Here is a 20845-nt window from a genome sequence, read left to right as displayed (position 1 = left end):
AAACCAAAAATATAAAAATTAAATAAATTTAAATTATATAAAATAACCTTAAATTTAAATGTTTAAGTTATACTTTATCCATTACGATTACTACACAAGAACTTTGTAGGTGTGATTACGACTTCTCCACTGACCAATGGAGAGATCTCTATAGTGAGAAGGCGAAGAGAACCCGCGTCACTGATTCAGTTTGCCAAGGACTGAACCAGAAACCAAACCAGTGCCGTGCATGCTTAGGTGAGGTTTTCTGTTTGTGTGTTCAGCAGTAGATACTGTCAGAAATACAGAAAATACAGACACGTGGACAATTTTGGGGACTGCACGTGGGAGCACAAGCATGGTGTGGGAAGACCTGCATGCTAGAGCCACAGCTTGGGCATCTGACTGCAAGCGCTGGCGCGGGCATCCTGTTTTCAGCCCAACCCCTAGCTCATAGCTGCAGTACTTTCCATGGCCTCTAAATCATTCTTGGTTTCGCTGTTTATTTTTTATGCAGATGTGGGGAACCCATTTCAGACTCACTGTGTCAGTCTCTGTGGGTGGTGCCAGCCTGCACCTTTGCGAAAATGAGCTTCTAGGTGATCGTGGGTGCACCTTACAGACCTCCCTTTGGCCCATCCTCACAGGCACACCTGATTTAGGGTCCTCAGGCAGGCCAACCTCCAATTAGGAATCGATGGAGTTGGTGTAGATTGTATATTAATTTAACGAGGGCCTTCTTTCTTCTTAAAAAGTAAAGGGCAGGCGCGAGCCGGTCAGACTCCACGCAGCGATGGTGGAACCTGTCCAAAGCGCGCCGAGGGGACCAACGCGGGAAGCCAAGCCCCCTACCTGCGGGCGCGCGCACGCGCTCGCCTCGCGCACGCCCGGCCCTTCCATTGGGCGCGCGGCCTCGGCGGCGCGCGGGGCAGATGGAGCGGGGGCTCGCGCGGATGCGCCGCTCGCGTACAGCCGGGATCCGCGGGCCCTGCTTGGGGCGCTGCGCCGCGGGGAGGCGTCCGCGGAGCGCGTGGAGCCGCTGCGCTTTCTTCCGCAGTGGCTCGAGGACCAGAAGGCGCGCGGGAGCGGCGGCGCGCGAGGCCGCGGCCGGGTAACTGGCGCCGCTGCTGCGGAGCCTGCGCGGGCGCCCCGCGGGCGGCGCGGACCCCGGCTCCCCGGCCCGCCGGCGACGGCGCTTGCTGAGGGCGGCGGGCGCAGCCCTGCGCTCGTGCGCCCGCCTCGCTGGGGGCCCGCAGCGGGCGGCCGCCCTGGCCGAGGAGCCGCCGCGCGACTTGCTCACCGTGGGGCCGGCGCCCGGCCTCGAAGGGGCCGCCGAGGCGGCCGTGGAGGTGCTGGCGGCCACAGGCCCCTGCCTGCGGCCCCGCGAGGACGCGACGCGGCTGGAGCGGGTGGCGCCGGTGGCCCGCGGCCTGGCGCTGGGCGGGGCCGAGGCGGGGCCGGCCGAGGGCGCGGCGGTGCTGGTGGCCGGGCGGCTGCTGCCGGCGCTGGGCCAGTGCGGCGGGGCGGCGCTGCGGGCCGTGGGGGCCGGGCCGCGTCGGGCCGCAGCTGCTGGTGCTCAGCGCCCTGGCCGAGAAGCTGCTGCCCGGGCCCGGCCGCGCGGCGCTGCTAGCGCTTCTGGAGGACCGTGCAGGCCGGGCGGGCCCCGGCCGAGGACGCGCTGCCTGCTGCAGCGGGCGGTGGAGGTGTCGGCGGAGCTGGCGGCCGAGTGCGCGCCCCCCTCCCCCCACCCCGGGAAGGAAATGGCACTCGCCTCTCTGTCCCCCGGCCCATTCCTGCTTGACTCTCTGGGAGGGAGGTCCTCTGCTTCCGCCAGTCAGCTACCGGGGTCGTCTCCGGGATACACACAGAATTTGATTATTCTCACGGTTCCCAGAAAGCCCGAAAACCCTGGGGAACCTCATCTCAGCGTTGTTCTTTGAAGTGACACAAATCACTGGAGCCGAGAACAGTCTGCATTTCCTCACCTTTCTGACCCACAGCAGGTGAGATACTGCATCCGTAGAGTAATTTAGGAAGAGGACTGAACCCCTGCAGGGTTTTACAGACCAAATTGTTACTATACCGTGGTAGGTCCGTTCTAATGAAGGGTTAGCGCCCATCAGAGGGGAAGGAAAACTATTTGCATGTGCTGATGGATGAATTGAAGCTTGAGTGTTAGAATTTTGTCCTGGAAACCATCACACTCTTGAGATTTCCCTTGGTAGTTCTTTAAGCAGGATTTGTTCAGCATGTAGGCCTTAAGTCGACCTTTGGAGGGCATTTTTGCAATTCATTTAAAAGAATGAGGTTTTAATTTTTTTCTAACATTTTGAGCCTGTGTAGGAATAAATTCCTACCGCTTTATTGCAGAACAAGAGCAGATGAAATAGCAAGGCCCTTCAGTTTGGTTTGTTCGCTGAAATACGTGGTCATCTTAAATTCATTTTGAGCTGTCAAAATCCAAAGTGGATTGAGTGATTCAAAACTGCCTCAGTCGATAGAAAATTTCTACTCTTTCACCTGTAGCTACCCACTTACTTATACTGGTAAAGGATTTTTGCTTGGTTGAAGTTGTGAGGAGATTAGATTTTTATGTAAGCTTGAAACATGAAATAGTAAATATTTTAACGGTTCATAAGTTGGTGATCATCCAATAAGAGTTGTCATTGGAAAACATTTAAAAAATTACCAGAATTAAACATGCATTTATTTTAAAGTGTCAATCATTCTGCAGTTTTAAAAATAATGATCTTTCCGTGCTTGCCCCTCCGCCCTAGTTTCCTTCCTTTCAGAGAGATCAACCACTTCTACCTCTTCTGGCTAATTATTTTGGTATTTACCCCTCTATCTTTAAATAATCTAGTTATATCATGAAATCCTTTGTCATACGTATCATTTTGGTTAAGTGTGGGTTCAACATTTACAAAATTATGACCATGAAAATACTGTTCACAGGTGATCTATGTAGTAAACTATGATGATTTTTCCCTCCTGCAGGTTTTTCCTAGATTTGTGTCATTTTAAAATTTGTTTAGTTGTCTTATCACTAATTCAGCCCCAAATTCTTGTTGTCTAAATCTTTCCTATACAAAATCAGATCATCCAGCATTATAAATTTTCCCAAAGAAGTCTCTCCTGGTGTCTTCCTACAAGCTCAGCCTGGTACACAGCTGACATTCTTAGATCTGCCTTCACCATCATCCTGGGATTCCCTTTACTTGAGTCCTATGGTGGGGCTCTTTTTTCCTGGACTTCATATCTTCTTTTTTGGTTTACTCATTTGTTTTGGTATAGTTCATTTTCCAGTAGTTTCCTGATTTTTTAAGATCTTGCATATCTGATAATTTTGTCAAAGGATCCTTAATTTCTGATATGTTTTATTTCTGTCCTTCCCATCTGACACTTTTTTATAGTTTCCATCTCCTGAAAGTTCCCATCTGTTCATGCATGTTGTCTGCCTTTTCTGCTAGATTGCTAGATTCTTTAACATGCTAACCATCATTGTGATTACAAGTTCTATACGTGGACCATTTCTAAGTCTGATTTTGTTTTCTGTATTATCCTTTAAAACTTGTCAAAAATGTATTTCTTAACTGCTTTTTTTTTTTTTTTTTTTTTTTTTTTTTTTTTTTAGTGACCATTGCTTCCTCTTCTGCTTGGCCAGAGGCAGAACAGTTTGTGTGTCCTGTCTATTCTCAGAGAGGCGTTCTGTCCTTTGGAATTCAGAACACCTGGCTGCACTGCAACCTCAACTCTCTGAGCTTAGGAGTCTGTAGATGATCCAGCCTTTTCTCTTTGTTGGTATGGCAGTCCTGTTCCCTTGTGGCATTTTATGTCCTAAGTGGGAGCCAAGACCAAGCATGTCTAGACGTCTTTGTTTTGCCCTCACGTTTGCTCATTTGACTGACGGTTTGATTAGGGTAGAGGTCTAGCTTGGAAAACATTTTTGTTCAAGATTTTAAAGGCGTTGATCTGTTGTCTTAGAAGCTAGAGCTTCCGTTGTTACTGGGTAGAAGTCTGGAACCATCCTGAATCGTGTTTGTTTAGATGTGATGTTTTCTCTGTGGAAGATCGTGGAGGCTGTGTCCCCGGGGTCCCGCAGTCCCAGGTTTGGCTTGGGCCTGTTTACACCCTTGTGCTGGGTGCTTGGTGGACGTCTTTGATCTGGAAATCATGTCCTTTGGTTCTGGGAACTTTTCCCAAATGACTTTGCTTTCCTTCCTCCCTGTTCACTTTCTGTTCTCATTTTGAATATTGGACCGCCTGGACTGGTCTTCAAGGCATCTTTTCTCTCTGATTTTCTATGGTTTTGTCTTTTTGCTCTGCTTCCTGGGTGATTGCCTCAACTTTATTTCCAGTCCTTTCTTTGAGTTTCTTGTTTTTGCTATCAGTTTGTGTTCTCATGAGATCTTTTTCATTCTTGGATTCTCCTCTTTTTAATAGTATCTTGTTCTTATATCATAACTGCACTGTTTTCTCTTACCTCCCCTTAAAATACTAGTGAAAGTTTTTTTCTTGTTTAGGTTTTCTTTTTCCTGCATAGTTTTGTTTTTTCTGGATTTCCTTGTTTGTTTGTTTTAGTCTCAATCTTCAGAGGCTTCTCTGGATGTCTGGTGACCCTTAGATACTTGCTCACATTTAAGAATGTAGAACCAAAAGTCATGTTTAAAGCTCTCCATTGTTACAGAATGCACTGTTTGGTAATAGTGGCGTAATTTTAAGAACTACTGTCATTTAGAAACTTAATGAAGTTTCCTACTTTAGGACCTAAATCTTGGAACTAATTTTCTTTTTTAAACCATATTAGGCCCAAGTCTGTGTTGGTGGTCTGAGAAGGAAAAAGATGAGCTGCAAAAGTTTTGGGAATCTGTATTTTAATTATGGAAACTCTTGAAGGAAATCAGGTAAGTGTTTTCCTATATTAACAATCCTGTGTAGATGCAGGTTTTTGTTTTCTTTTTCTTCAAACATTCTGTAAAAGTAAAAAAGACAAAGAGACCAGCTTGGATATAGCATAATAGAATACTAGTGTACTTTGTTTCCTGATGTAGATGCAATTTAAAATTGAATACAAACTCAGGAAATTGAATAATACTTTCAGTTGATTTAAATTATCATTCAGAGAATTTGGTGTATTCGATCTTCCCTGACATTTACTTCTTAAGTGTTTGTTAGTTTTTAGTTTCCTGATGTTATGAGTAATCTCCAGAGAAATACACGTATAGGAAAATATTACTAAAGTCACACTTAAAAAATATTACTTAAAGGTAAATTGTTATTAAGTAAATAATGACACTTTGATTTTTTTAGGTTTTCTTTTCTTTTCTTTTTAGTTTTTTTTAGTTTCTTTTTATCTTTGCGTAGCTGGTCCTGAGTATGGAAACTTGAAAAATCATTTTCAGTTTACTTTGAGCTCGTTTTTTTAGCATCATGGAATTTTTAAATTGAGAGGAATCTCTTAAGATTGCCTAATGCAGTGCAGTGGTTCTCAAACTGTAACAGTCCTTAAAATCTCCCAGGTGGCTTAAGTATAAACTGCTGGGTCTGGTACCCCAAGTTTTTGATTCTGTAGGTCTGGGATGGCACCTGAGAATTTGAATACTTTACATGTTCCCAGGAGAAGCCCTGGTGCAGGGATTCCCAGTCTGTAAGCTGCAGGCCACACGGGGGCAGCCGTCTGTGGAGTCATTACCAGGTGTCAGTGCAAACGCACGCTGAGCGCGGTGTGGCCTGGAATGAGGAATTACTCACATGTGCTAAATATATATGCAGATGCATGGATGAGGAGTAGAGAAAGCACCTCTAAAGTCGTACGGAATTTTATGGTTTTCCTTAATCCGTAGATCTGTTAAAATCTCACTATTTAGAAATTCTGATTTACCATTAGTTGGAAGGACGTATAAATTAGCCTCTGGCATCTACAGCGCAGTCTAAGAGTAAGGAGCACTGAACTTGACTGGCTCTGCTTCTAAATGTGTGACCCTGAACGACGTGAGTGACTAAAGTGTTTCAGTGTTTTTTCCTCCTTGTGGTGTAGTGGTGTTATCGGCCCTGCCTGTTTCCCGGGACCGTTGAGGATTACACGACATCCTTTATGCTCAGGCCATGATTGTGACGTGACTGTAGCTGTGTTCTGGGTTACATTTGTTAGTTTTGCCACGCTCCGTCTCACAGCCCTGAATTTATACAGTTGAAAAACTGGGCACCTTCTGCATAGTTTTTATGCACGGTGGGGAGGTGGGGGGAGGGAAACAGACGGGTTACTGTTATATAAATAGATGAAAAGTTCTTCTGAGTTTTTAAAGGTGAATTTTCATTTCTTATGGCTTTTTGCTTTTGTTTTCAGACACATGTGATAAAGCCAGTTTTACCAAAGCTAAACAAGCTGTTTGAATATGCAGTGTCAGAGGAAAATGGTAATACTTTCATTTTGATTTTTTATAACATTTGTAGTTTTTCCCCTTGATTTTATAACTAACCCCGTTCATTGTAGAGAATGTTTATGAATAAATGAATTTGCCGCCACCAAGAGCCAGCTGTTGACATTCCAGATACATACACTGTGGGTTGATTGTAGTATTTTTTCTCACTCAGCAGTGTATCCAAATGCATTTACCTGTATCCTTAAATAGTCCTTGAGAATTTATTATCAAATGGCTGCAGAGTTTTCTATAATTTAGAGGTGTGGTAATTTTATAAACTTTTAATTGTGGAAAATTTCAAACACGTAAAGATGGGTTTGTGTGATGAACCCTCATCACCCAGCTTCCACAGTGAGCAGCCTGTGGCCGGCCTCTGCCTTACGTGTAACCTGCCCTGCCGCCATGGATTCCGAGGCATGTTCCTAGACAGCGCATCATTTCATCTGTAATTATTTCAGTACATAGCCTTAAGGGCTAAAGACTCTGGTAATGTTTTAGTGATGGCATATTATACATTTTAATAAGAACTCTTTAGTATTTTAAATTTTAACTGCTTTCTATTCTTATTGTCCATATATCTGTTTCATTGTTCAAGTTACTTTTTTGAGGTTTCAGTTATTGCTCTGTAGGTTGGACTTCCTAGGAAGAGAAAATTCCAAGGTATTGTTTTAAATGTGGCTTTTAGGTCCTTAATCAGTACGGTATTATGTGAGCATTTTAGGAGAAATAAAATGAAGCCCAGAGAGCTTCCTAAAATTATTTTATGAAATTAAGTTTAGGTCAGTGGAACAGCTAAATGCAGGCTGACGGTGTCTTGTATTCACATGCATGATAAAGTGCTTCATTACCGTGTTTACACATGAGATTAACCTAGGTAAGTGAGTTGTAGGGACTGCTTTAGGTAATTACAGCTTTAACGGTTTGAGCCCTTAGGGACTGAGCTCTACTAGCTGATTGCTGTACTTGTTTTCTGATACACTGGGGTTTTTCTCAGACCGTAAGAATCTACAGCCCCACCTGGGGCTAGAATTTAATTCAATCCTGTTGTGACTTCACTTACGCATTTACTATTAAAATGATTCTCTTATTACCACATTGTGCCCTCAGCTCTTGGCAAACCAAATCAAATAGCAGTGACAGATTTTGAAAAATTACCATTGCCAAAGAACTGAACAGGCATCTTGCTGTAAATTACACACACACACACACACACACACACACACACACACACACACACACGGAGGCTGATTTATTTATAGAACGCGTGAGCCAAAAAAAATGCTGTATTTTCAAAAACAGAATTAAAGGATATTTCCAAAGAGTTAAAGTATCTCTAAAGTGCATATTGATTTCATTTTTTGTTTCTCATTCATGTATATATTTGCTTAATAGACATTTACTTTAGTGTCCAGAACATCCTAAGCACTGGGTTAATGTGGTGAGACAGACGTGCTGTTCTGCGCTTGACTTTTGTCTGTTTTCCATGAACCAATAGTTTTGATCATAAGTCCCATACGAGAGGCTGAAATGGACTGTCCAGGGAGCGAGGCCACGCCCTGGAGAGGGCAGGCAGGAAGGGCCTGCCTAAGGAATGACGTGGAAGTTGAGGAGGGGGCTCTGGGTGCAGGAGCCCTGAGACGGGACCAGAGGAGCAAACCAGGGAGGCACAGGATAGTGGTGTGGGGTGGGGGGTGTAAGGCTGGGACAATTGTCAGGGTCAGTTCCTGCCTTGTTCTGATTCTGTTACGAGTTTTGAGAAGCCACCTCAAGGGTGTTCAGCAAAGGAGAGTGTCAGGTTTGTGTATAAGAAACAAATGGTAGTAAGGTGAGAGAAAAATGGACTGAAACCACCCCAGATCTAAGGTTCCAGCCCACATGTGTGGGGTGACATTTAATTCTTGTACCCTGCAGCTGCCGTAGCATTTGCTAGCAGTCTTTCTAAATAAAACTATCTGAGAACGGAATACTGAAGTTATTTTGGTTCCTCAGTAATTAGACACTCTTGGATGTGATTAAAAAGAAACTCAAGTTTGTAGCGGTGCGGGGAAATTAATGTTTGTGTGTGTGATTGTTTATGAATATATCGTCCACTGTGGAGGTTCACAGTGTGGGAAGCAAACGTCAGCGCTGTGTGTTTATTCCCACAGGATGCTGGCTCTTCCACCCATCCTGGCACCTGTGTACTTATAAAAGAGTGTTTGAAAGTGGAAACAAAATCCTGACCAAAGAAGGCGTTACCCATTTTTTGGAACTGTGTGAAACAAGGGTTCTCCCATTTTCACCAGAATTTTCTGCGGTAATGACAGCGATGCCTTCCACGCGTTGCCTCTGTCAAAGGACGAAAGGCGAAGGCATCCGTTGTAGCAGATGAGATCTTCAGAAATAAACACTAGGGGTCTAACGTTACAAGTAACAGTTTTTACATTTGCATACATCATCCTATGTCTCTAAACTCAGCTGTAGTATTTGGAAAAGACTTCCTGTAATGTAGTTTGTCGACAGGTTGCCGGCCTCATGACCAGTGTGAAAAAGCAGCTCTTTGGTATCAGTGTTCCGAGCAGAAGTCAGCAGCATGAAAACTGGGCCAGAAGCTTGTCAGCGGTCCTGTTCCACGGTCCTGAGTCTCTGAAGTCTTGCTGCTTGTCCAGTGATGCTGCTCCCCCGGTTCTGAGTCAGTGAATTGCTATCCACTGTATTGGGCATACGTGGCCTTTTGAGCTGTGTTATTAGCGTCTACACTTCCATTTGTCAGAAAGGACCCAAAGCAAAGAGATTGTGACAATCACAGCTGTGCTTTCACGTTTTATATTATGGTGCCTGTGAGCCATACGGTCACTGACTCGGGGATGGTAATTGAGCTCCCCTTTAGAGGGAGCCTCAGTAAACTTCCCTCATCATCCCACTGCGTGGACAGTGCTGGACTAGGTGTCGTTCCCTCCTTTCCCCACCTCTTGCTCTCCTGTGAGCTTGCTTTTGTCTAGTGATGGTTTTGAGGATAGACCTTTACCTTCCAGGCACAGGGGCTTACATTTTCTCTCGAGTATCTTTTTGTTTTTCCTTTGTTACTACCTTTATTTTCCACCATGTGTTCCTCCTTTGGATTCCTTCCTTCCTTCTTAACATGTGTATTCTCTTCTCAGTGTTCCGTAGGTTTTTATCAGGCGGGGAAGTTCGGTGTTTTGTCGTTCTGGTGGAATTAAGGTGTCCTCCAAGGCTGTCGTAAGCTAACCTCCAGCAGAAGAGATGAGCTTTGCTTATAACGGCTCTTCTGTAGCCTGTGTAGGGTGTGCGGGTGGGGCAGGCTGGCTTTTCAAAATTACAGTTACAACTTAACACCAAATACTGTTTTCCCTTTTTTTTTTTTTTTAGCTTATTGTCGGACCATTGATGGACGCACTTTCAGAGAGCTCTCTGTACAGCAAGTGAATATGCATTGTTATCAAGCAGCCGTGCAGTGACATGTGTTTCATAGACAAAGATAACGTGAGTGTGACAGTGACCAGGCTGTTTAATGCATTTGGTGCATAAGTACACGTTGCCTCACAGACGTCCAGCTCTTTCCTGCCATGTCATCCCTTCTGCATTTGTTACTCCTTTTGCCTTTTACTTATATCAGGTGTTCCTCTTTTCTTTTCATTCCTACTTGGAACCCTTCCGTTCCTGGGCTTCCGGAATGAGTATCTCACAGAGCTTCCTTCCTTTCCCTCACTCCTGCCTGGTTTCCGCCCTCTTGGAAATTGTAGTGGTTTGGGCTAATCAACGCTTAACCCTATATTTTCCCCTTTTTCTTTCGATTTTGATTCATAGAAAAGTTGTGAGGATAGTGTAAAGATGCTCATTTGCCTTTTACCCACTTCCCTACCTGATAATGTTTTATCACATTTGTTTAATCGTCACCTCTCTCCCTCTGTGTGTGTGTATGTGTGTGTGTGTGTATGTGTACATCTGTTTCTTAGTTCTGTCCCCGAGCAGACATACTCATCTGTATCTCAGTGTCTGTCCATTGTTCATCCATCCATATTAAAAACCATCCATTAATGCACCCACTTCCAGAGCAGCACCAAGGGCCCATTCTAACTTCCCCGTTTCCGTATCTGATGGGGCGGCCATTCTCCAGAACACAGTATTTATTTCCCACCTTTACTCTTTGTCAAGGTTGATAATGAGAAGAGCTGTTCTGTGGCTTGCTAGAGTTTGGAAGTTTACAGTCTGGGGATGAATTTGCTGATCCCGTTGCCCGTAGCACAGTGAGTGAGAGAGGAAAATGGTCAGCGCCCCTTAGAGGCTGGGGGCCTGGTGTCTGTGGCGGTGCCGGGCACCTGGTAGACCCTGGTCCACGTGAACAGTGAAATGGAAGCTTGGCTGTTACCATGTTCCATTGTGTCATGTCTGGTGGCGTTAGGCCACCAGAAGGGAGGGCAAGTGAGACGTCTACTTACACTTTTTACTTTGTAGTTTTTTCGGTCAACAGTTCCCAGTGACTATCTTAATCATATGCAGTTCTGTGCTAGGCACTTTGGGAGATATAAAATATGGGTAATACCCTTCCAGGAGCTCCCAAGGATTTCCTAAAATCATCCTACAGTGATGATCTGAGGAAGCAGTCAGGTGTTCATTAACTACATGGTGTGAGGTCCTTAAGGTACCACACATCAGCAGAGAATGCACAATAAAGCACCACCCCTTTGTTATCTCAAAATGGTTTAATTATGGTGATTAAATCCAGGGTAGGGAAGAAATAGCCTATGAGAAAGATCTAAGATTATTGTTTGCAGATACCAGAGGCCAGTTACCCTTGGTATTTATCCTGTTTTTGTTTTTTTTTAAATCTGCAACAAAAGAATGGCTTCCAACAGTAAAAAATGTATCTTTTACCTTAACTTTAAAAAAATATATATAGCTGCATGGTTAACAGAATCTCTACAACATAGTAGAATACTTATCTTACTAAAAGGAATGAAATTGAAATAATGTGGATTTTTTTTCCAACAGCTTTTTAAAGATACAATTCACATACCATGAAATTTATTCTTTTAAATGGTTCAGTTCAATGGTTTTTCGTGTAATTACAAAGTTGTATACCCATCACCACAAATTCCATAGTATTGTCATCGTCTCGAGAAGGAAACTTTGTGCCCATAAACAGTCACAACTCATTCTCCGTTTCCCCAGCTCCTGTCAGCTAATTAACTTTGTCTGTATTCTAAATTTTTCATATAAAAAGATTTGTGTATTTGCATAATCCAAACATTTCATATAAGGGAAATCATATAATGTGGCCCTTTGTTGTATGTCTGGCTTCTTTCATGTAGTATAATGTGTTTAAGATTCATCTGTTTTGTAACATGTGCCCATATTTCATTCCTTTTTGTGGCTGAATAATATTCCACTGCAGAGATACTTCACATTCTCGTTATCCACTCATCGATTGGTAGATGTTTGGATTGTTTCCGCTTTTAACTAGTATGAACAACTCCTTTGAATATTCACAGAACAAGTTTTTGTATGGACATAATCTTTCACTTCTCTTGGTTATATACCTGGAAGTGCAATTACTGGGTCGTATGGTAACTCTGTGTTTAGCTTTTAGAGGAGCTGCCTAACTGTTTTCCACACTAGCTGCCCCGTTTTGCATTCCCACCGGCAGTGGATGTGTTTAGTTTCTCCACGTCCTTGTGAACAGTGGTTACTGTCTGTCCTTTGGATTAGCGCCGCCCTAGTGGCTGTGCAGTTACATCCTTACAGGTTTGATTTGCATTTCCCCACGTGATGTCTGATGGTGTTGAGCATCTTTTCATGTGCTTATGGGCAACAGTGATTCCTTAAAACTTTTTCTTTCAGGTAGTTTCCTGTTAAAGTTTATTCAGAGGACGACAAGTAGACATTGATGTGCTGTCCCCATTCTGCTTCTGTCTAAGGCTTTGGCAAACGTCCTGAGATGTAAAACTCTGGGTATAGAAGGCCTTCTTGCCCTCAGGTAATTTACTCTGTGTGTGTTCACATATGCTTATTTGTCAAAACTTTTTATTAGTAAACTTTGTTTTCTCTTCTGCTTTATTAACCCATAGTGAGTGGTTTTAGTTAACACTGGCATTGGCATTTTTTTAGCTCTTAATTTTATGTAAAAAAAAGTAAATAAAAAAACTTATTCGTATAGTTGAACTTGTTTTGTTTTATGAATTACTAATTTAAATATATGCCTAATTTATACATATATACTAATATATGTACAAATATATAATATATGAAGCTGTAAGTAAAATATATAAACTAATATAGAGTAATGTATATTAATGTATACTAATTTAAACATACCGACTTAAATATATTTATATAAATTTAAGCAGTAATTTAAATTATTAAAGACTAATTTAAATATATTAAATTTATATAAATATATACTGTTGGATTTTGACCTCTTTAAAATAAAGTCAGTAAGTTGTTTCTATTATAATGATATGTAGGAAACTAGAGATAAAATATCCAATGGCAATATTAATTACAAAGTATTTGAAAAAATGTAAAATTCTTACTTTGAAAGTATCTTCATTTATAATCTTACTTTTAAAAGAGATTTGTTTCCTATTAAAATTGAGCTCTGCTCGAGGCCTTAGTGGAGAATAAGAGCTTTGAGACACTCCTGGCGGTGACCTTCTGCATTAGAAATGTAGACGGTACCAGCCCAGGTGTCAGTGCTCACAAGTGCTCAGAGCGGTCTTTGGGGCCGTGACGTGCATGTGTCTTCCCGGTGTCAGGCGGTCACACGTCAGATTTTGCTGATAGGGGTGGCCCAGCGCCGTCTCCTTCAGACGGCCGTGGGTCTGGTGGGTGTGGGGAGTTTGTCTTTTCACCCATGTTAACTTCAGTTTACAAGTCTTTCTCAGTGGGTGGGTGTTCATGAAAGAGTTAGCTCAACAGGGCTGTGCTGCTGTCGTTAGAAAGCCCAGGGCGTCGGGCTGGCCCTGGGCGGCATCTGGGACCTGGGCCTCCCGGGGGGCTCCCGTGGCCCCGTCCACGGCAGAGCGGGCCCTGTGCCCCAAGAGCTCGTGCAATCGGTGCGGCTTGTGTTCAGCAGCCGTGTCCCTCCTGGCGGCCTGGGACCCTGGCGCGTGCTATGTAGAGGGCGTCTGCCCCCAAAACCCCCGGGCGCCGGGTCTCTGAGCTCCCCTGGCGGACACTGTGCGAGCTGGGGGGGTAACTAGGGGACGTGCTGGGGGAGGGCTCTGGGTGGCTTTCACCTCGTTTCCTCAGTGTGTTTCTCCACATCTTCCAGCAAACTGACGTTCAAGGAATATATACTATAGTCTGCATTTTTTACAGAGCCCTGGGAACACTATTGCTGAGAACAGGGGTCAGCAAACTTTCTTTTGTGAAGAGCTGGACTAGCATTCATTTGAGCCCTTTCAGTCATACTGTCCCTGTCACAACGACTCAGAAGCAGCTGCAGACCATTTATAGATAAATGGGCGTAGCCGTGTCCCAGTAAAACTTTTGACATGACGGGCTGTGAGTGGCTGTGCCAACCCCAGCCCCTGGCTTACAGCCAGGTATCTTAACTGTGGATGTGCCATCTTAGGTGAATGAAAAGGTGTAGGTGGGTTTCTTAAGGCAGGGGTCATTTTTGTGGCTTTGAAAAGTAGGATTCACTTTTTGAATTTTGTTTATTTATTTATTTTTATTGAAGTACAGTCAGTTACAATGTGTCAATGTCTGGTGTACAGCACAGTGTCCCAGTCATGCATATACCGACAGACACTCATTTCCATACTCTTTTCTATTAAAGGTTAATTACAGGATATTGAATGTAGTTCCTTCTGCTATACAGAAAAAAAAACTTTTTTAACTATTTTTGTATATAGTGGCTAATATCTGCAAATCTTAAACTCCCAAATTTATCCCTTCCCACAAATTCACTTTTGATTTAAGGAATAAGTGATTCCTTACAGGATGTTTTTGTTTTTGCCTTTAGATTGTGACCATCTTGTCTCTAAGATGGTAACCTTGACTTTAAGGGAAGCAGATTGACAGAGTCATCTTTAATTTTCAATAATGGTTAGTTGTTTGTAATCAGTATCTTCACCTTAAAAGTTGGATAACATTTTCTTTTTAAAAAATAGCTTTTGAATTAACTAATAGTGTTCTACTTTAAATAGTATGCTAGATTACTTTTACACTGATTTCTTATTCAGTTAAGAATTTTAAATGACTAATTTTTTCAAACTGCCCCCAGGAGAGAGTGTCACTGTTGGACGTCTCAACTTTTCTCATGTCTGTGAGGCAAGAGGACCCCTTAGGATGACGGACTTCACTGTGGACAGAGGTGAGATTGCAAATAATTTAATGATAGAGTCTTTGAAAACTTTGTGAAAAAACTCTTTCTGGTAGAATTCATTTTACATAAAATATAGTGATTGCTTTGTTATCTATCAACAGAGATTTTTAAAAATCGTTTACTTTCATTGAGTGGACTTAATTAATAATGCTGCTAAGATTCTGGTGGACAAGTGGGAGACAGGAACTGTCTGGGACAGAGAGAGCCCTGTTTAGAGGAGAAGGTGGTGTCAGTGCTCAGATCTCGCTTCTGGGTGAGGTCTGTGTTAGGAGTAGTGGTGGTATTAGACTCAGAAACAGTGAGAAATGCAGACTCGTCTTTCTCTGTTTCCGTTCGTTCACTGCACTTTGATCCGCTCAGGGTCCCAAGCCTGACGCTTGATAAATTCGCGATTCTTCCTGACTTTTTGCATCGAATTCACCATGAAACCGTCAGTCTCTTTCCCCTTTTCCAGCCGTTGCTCTAGTGGAGACCCTACCCTGGTGCCGCCTCGGCTCTGGGGGCTTCTTCCTCCCCAAGAGCCTCGTCTGCTCCCCACATGAGGCAGAGCCTCAAGTCCCCCTCCTCCGCTTGGTTTTGAACAGGGGGTGGGGGACTCAATTCATGCTACTGATGTTGGCGCTTCTCTGTTACAGACTCGGCTGAATTCTAATCTGTGTCCTCTGTAGGTTATATACTTTTTGAAGACAGGAACCTTTTTTTTTTTTTTAATTTTGTATTTCTCCAGTGCCTAAGAGGCCACTGAGACTCGGGATGTGATTATTTCCTATAGAAAGCACCTCCGGCTTCGGGGGCACAGAGAGAAACAAGAAATCAGGTTGAACTATGTTAACACAATTCAGGCACAAAATAATGAGAGTATAGAGTTAGCGGAATGGCAGAGGGGGTGAGGAAGGGGCTACCTGGGGCCTTTAAGAATTCGAATTTCACTTTATCTTCTTGATCATAGTACATCTAGTTAGGTGGAATCTGAAAAATTTGAAACCGTGGAAAGCAAATAAAAATCACCTGTAATGCCAACCGTCAAATCCATATTTTTTTAATTCTTAATTTTTTGAATGTGTGTATTCTCACTCTTGTTTTCTCACTATATACATTTATTTTAAATATTTTAATACATATTGTATTTCTAAGCAAATTAAGATTATACTGTTTTGAATTTTATGTTTCATCTTCACATACATTTGAGTATTTTACAGCATGTTGCTAAAGAATTTTCCAGCATGTGATATTTAAAAATTCAGTTGAGGGGGTAATAGCTCAGTGGTAGAGCACGTGCTTAGCATGCACAAGGTCCTGGGTTCAAGCCTCAGTACCTCCATTAAAAAAATAAATAAAATAAAATCTCAGTTGATTAACTATTTGAGAGTTTATTTAATCAGTTCTATTTGTTGGACTTTTGCTTCAAACCTTATTTCATCTAGAAATGTGTACAGCTAAAAGATAAGGATTTTAATGGGTCTAAGAAACAGACCCTTCTTACACCTAAAAATGTTAATTCATTTCTTGATGTCAAATATTCAGTGTTTAAATTTCTCCAGATGTTCAATTAATTTTTTTTCTGTTTTTTGCATTTTGTGTGTTCAGGTTACGTATAGTTTGCACATTGTGGTTAATCCATCCAAAGCTTATCTTGGTATCTGGTGTGAGCCGTGAGGTGTAAATGAAAAAAATGCGTGCAAACATGTTTCAGACCGTGCTTAGCCTGTGCTCAGTATCTGCTGCGAGTCTTGTCTTTTCCCGTTGGTTTCATCAGGCAGCTGCTTGTTTTGTTTGTTTTTAAGGAACCAGCCCTTAGATTTCTTTCTTTCTTAATTTCTCAGTTCTCTCATTCGTTCATATCTGTTTTCATTTTTCCTTCTTTTACCTTCTTTTAGTATGTCTTGCTGATCTCATAGTGTCTTCATTTATTGAAAATTCGATTGCACACCTTCCACACACCAGGCTTTGTGCCAGGTGTTGGGAATGCAGTGGTCAGCAGATAAAGATGCCTTGTCCCAAGGAAGCTTATAGTTGAGCCCAGAATTTAATTCTCTTTATTTAATAATAAAAATATATCTATATACAGATACATAGGCAGATGTATGAGTGTAGATATGGCTGCTTTCTGTAACTTTTGTTATAGAGTCATATTCTCATCATTGTCTAAATCTCTGCTGTATAATGTTGAATCATAGAAAATTGTTGATATTCAGGATCAACACAGGATCAACCCAAAGAGGAACACACCAAGGCACATGGTCATCAAATTGACCAAAATAAACGATAAGGAGAAAATATTAAAATCAGCAGTAGAAAAGCGACAAAAAACATACAAGGGAACTCCCATAAGGCTATCAGCTGATTTTTCACCAGAAACGCCACAGGCCAGAAGGGAGTTGCACGATATATTTAAAGTGATGAAAGGGGGAAACTTATAATCAAGAATACTCTTTCCATCAAAAACTTCACAGATAAACAAAAGCTAAAAGATTTCAGCACCACCAAACCAGCTTTACAACAGATGTTAATGGACCTTCTCTAGTCATCAAACCATGAGAAAAGAGAACAAAAAGAACAACAAAAAGACCTACAACAGATTGCTTTGGCTGTTCAGGATCTTTTGTGGTTCCTTATAAATTTTGGAGTTGTTTGTTCTAGTTCTGGGAGGAGTGTTGGGAGTATTTTGATGGGGTTGCACTGGATCTGTGGGTTGCTTTGGGGAGTGTGGCCATATTGATAGTGTTGATTCTTCCAATCCAAGAGCACAAGAGATCTTTCCCTTTCTTTGTGTCATTTTGGTTTTCAGAGTATGGTAACCTCCTTGGTTAAGTTTATTTCTAGTTTATTTATAGTATTTTGTTGTCTTTGATGTAGTAGAAATGTCTAAGTGAGTTAAAAATTTCTGGTTTTTGAAGTGGAAAAAAAGTGAATGAAGGGCTGCAAATGGCAACATATCTTTTTTATGGGTGAGTTGTATTCCATTGTGTGTGTGTGTGTGTGTGTGTATACTGCATCTTCATTATCTAGTCAACTATTGATGTGCACTTAGGATGCTTCCATTTCTTGGCAATTATAAATAATGTTGCTGCTAATAGCAAGGTATATGTATCTTTTTGAATTAATTTTTATTTTGTGGTTGGCTTTATTCTTTTGATAACTATATAAGTTTAAAGAGCTAAAGCTCTAGACGTTCTCAGAAACAATGAACAGTACATATAGGTAAATTTTCAAAATATATCTGCAGTAAAAAAAAAAAAAGGGTCTATCAAGCCATGAGAGACATGAAAGAAACTTAAAAGACATAATATTCAATGGAAAAAGCCAGTCTGAGAAGGCTACAAACTGTATGATTCCAACCAAATGACATTCGGGAAAAGGCACAGCTACAGAAACAATAAAAAGATCGTGGAGAGAGGAACGGAGGGAGGGAGGGATGAATAGATGGAGCACACGGGATTTTTAGGGCAATGAAATTATTCTGTGTGATACTATAGTGGCTACATGTCATATGCATTTGTCAAAGCCCACAGAACATAAACAGTGAGCCCTACTGTAAACTATGAACTTTGGTTCATAATACTGTGCCCATGCTGGTTCATCGATACTACCAAACATGCCACACTGATGAGGGATGTTGAGGCTAGGGGAGTATGTATGTTTTGATGCGGAGGACTGTGTGTGAACACACTGTATTGTCTGCTCAATTCTGCTGTGAACCTGAAACTACTCTAAAATAATAAAGCCTATTTTTAAAAAAGAAGAGAATGGATTAATTTGTGATGTAATCTTAAAGGACAAATTATTCAGGCCTATTGAATAGCATATTCAGTTAAAAACATGTGTCTTTAAAAACATTACTTAGAGCAAAGGAGACAGACATCAAAGTGTACAGTGTGATTTATTTCATTTTTATCAAGTTCAGCCACCATCCAATTGATAGATGCATGTCGTCAGAGTGTGTGTGTTTCTGTTGAAACGTGACAGAGGTGTATATTCTGTGTTCATGGATATCATTGAAACATATGGTTCATACATTGACTTTTTGGATACTGTTGAGGGTTAGGAATTTGAAAACTGTGTGAAATCATAAACTTAACATCGATACACTTCACTATATTTTTATTCTATATAGAGATAAACACAAAAAGAGGTAAGAAAAATCACTATTGGACAGTAATGGAGAGAATGACACTTTGGCTACAGCCCCTCCCCTGACACAGCCCCTCCCCCACACGCTGGTAACTGACCCACCCGGGATGTCAGTTGCTGGCTGGGTTCCGGGTGGAATGTTGGGGTGCCCCCCGGGGCTTGTTGTGGCTGGGGCTCCACGGTAACCGGGCAGAGGGTCTGTGCCATGGAGGGGCTGCTGTCCTCCATGGAGCTTGGCTTTGGGCTGATCCTGAGGGAGCTGAGCGCGGGCCTGGTGTGGCTGCTGCCCGATGGCCTGTCTGCTCAGCTCATGCTCCAGAGCCTCCAGTGGGAGACGTTGTTGAGTCTCCCTGTCCTCACCTCCTTGCTGGCTGTCTTATTTGGCTGCAGGGTCACTCACTCTGTTAGAAGCCGCCTGTATCACAGACACGAAAAGCAGCTGGCACAAAGACTGGCTGCCCAGGTCGAAATGAAGTGCCAGCTCATCGACCGGCTTTACGCGGGTAGACAGGAGTGTGCCAGGGGGGAGACAGCTTTGAAGGACGCCGGGCGAGAGAAGCAGCCAGCAAACATACCCGGCCTTGCTGCCGCTTACAGACACTTGGTGTCCGTCAACCTGAGTTGCAGGAAGAAAGTCAGTTGTGTCATCGAAGAACTGAGGAAGGAGAGACCCCTGCAGTCGATTCAAGGGGAGATGGCGGAGGTGCGGAGAGTGCTCGCATTCCTGGAGGAGGTCACCACAGGCAGCACATCACAAGGGGCTGTTCCCACCGAGCCGGGAGGCCCGGCGCCAAGCCCTGCTGAGCCCTCTCCCAGGAGTGGGCCCTCGTGCCAAAGCCACGCTGCGCCCTCCCCTCCACCCAGGCCTCCCTGGCTGCCGGGCTGCGTGCGCTCACCCGGTCAGGTCTCCTCCTGCGCTGCACAGAGGCCAGTGGATGGACGGCAGTCCCCTCCTTTGGACCAGAGTCCCTCCAGCTGTACCCGTGAGCAGAACCGTGAACACCTGCACGGTCACCTTCTCCATCTCCAGTGTATCCGAATTCCCAGAACACACCAAGGAACGTGGGACTTTCTCGGTATTCACAGACTGCTTGGATTGTCTCTAATTGGCGGTGAAAGAAATGTGTTTAAGAGACTGATCTTTAACTCAGTTTGACTTTCCTTGCACCCCATTTCTCAAGGCAGTTTTAGTAACTGTTATACATCAGCTGTATAAGAGAACTGTATATACAGGTTTCTGTACACAAATATTGCAGTGTAATTTGATAATATGTGTAGTTTCTCAGTATTTGCTTTTAGTTGGCCATGGTATTTTTTCTAGAGTTAAAATCTTAAAAGTCATCAGTTGAAGCTGAAGAAATGTTTATTCCTGAGTTTTGTATTTAAAAAAACAAGACAATGTCTTTGAGATGATAATAGTGTATGCTTGTAAGAGTTTTTATTGAATGGTTATATTCTGTTGTAACGGTAGATATACTTAAAAATAAATTTGTTAAATTGCATGGAGACTGTTTCTTTTTCCTGCAATAACGCTGCAGTATGAGTTTTCTGACCAAGAACAAATCCACCTGGACAATTTCGGGAACCTCCACACCCCAGCCCCTTCTGTCTTGCTTGCCATCGTGCACTCACCCGTCAGTGGAAAGCCAGGGCAGGGTTGGGGTTTTCTTTTCGTGCATAGTTAAGTTTTAGGCCCGCAATTAGTACCATTATTCACAGGCGATGTGCTCTCCCTGTGGAGTGGGTGCACAGTGGTTTTGATCATGGCAGAAGGGCCGGAGCTCATAACACTTTTTTAATGGAGGGAATCACGTGAATAAATGACAGAGGGAGCACCATGATGAGGTGTATGACATTTCCTTGAATTGATTAAAAAAAAGTTGTCCTTGGGTTGGAGAAGATAAATTAAACCTAAAAAGTCGTCCTGTCTTCCTGTTGGGGAGGACAGGGTGATCCAAGCACGTTCCAGGTGAAACAGAAG

Source organism: Vicugna pacos, chromosome 11, assembly GCF_048564905.1.
Source record: "Vicugna pacos chromosome 11, VicPac4, whole genome shotgun sequence".
Lineage (NCBI taxonomy): Eukaryota > Metazoa > Chordata > Mammalia > Artiodactyla > Camelidae > Vicugna > Vicugna pacos.
The sequence above is the reverse complement of the archived record's forward strand: the minus strand, read 5'-3'. Positions refer to the sequence as shown.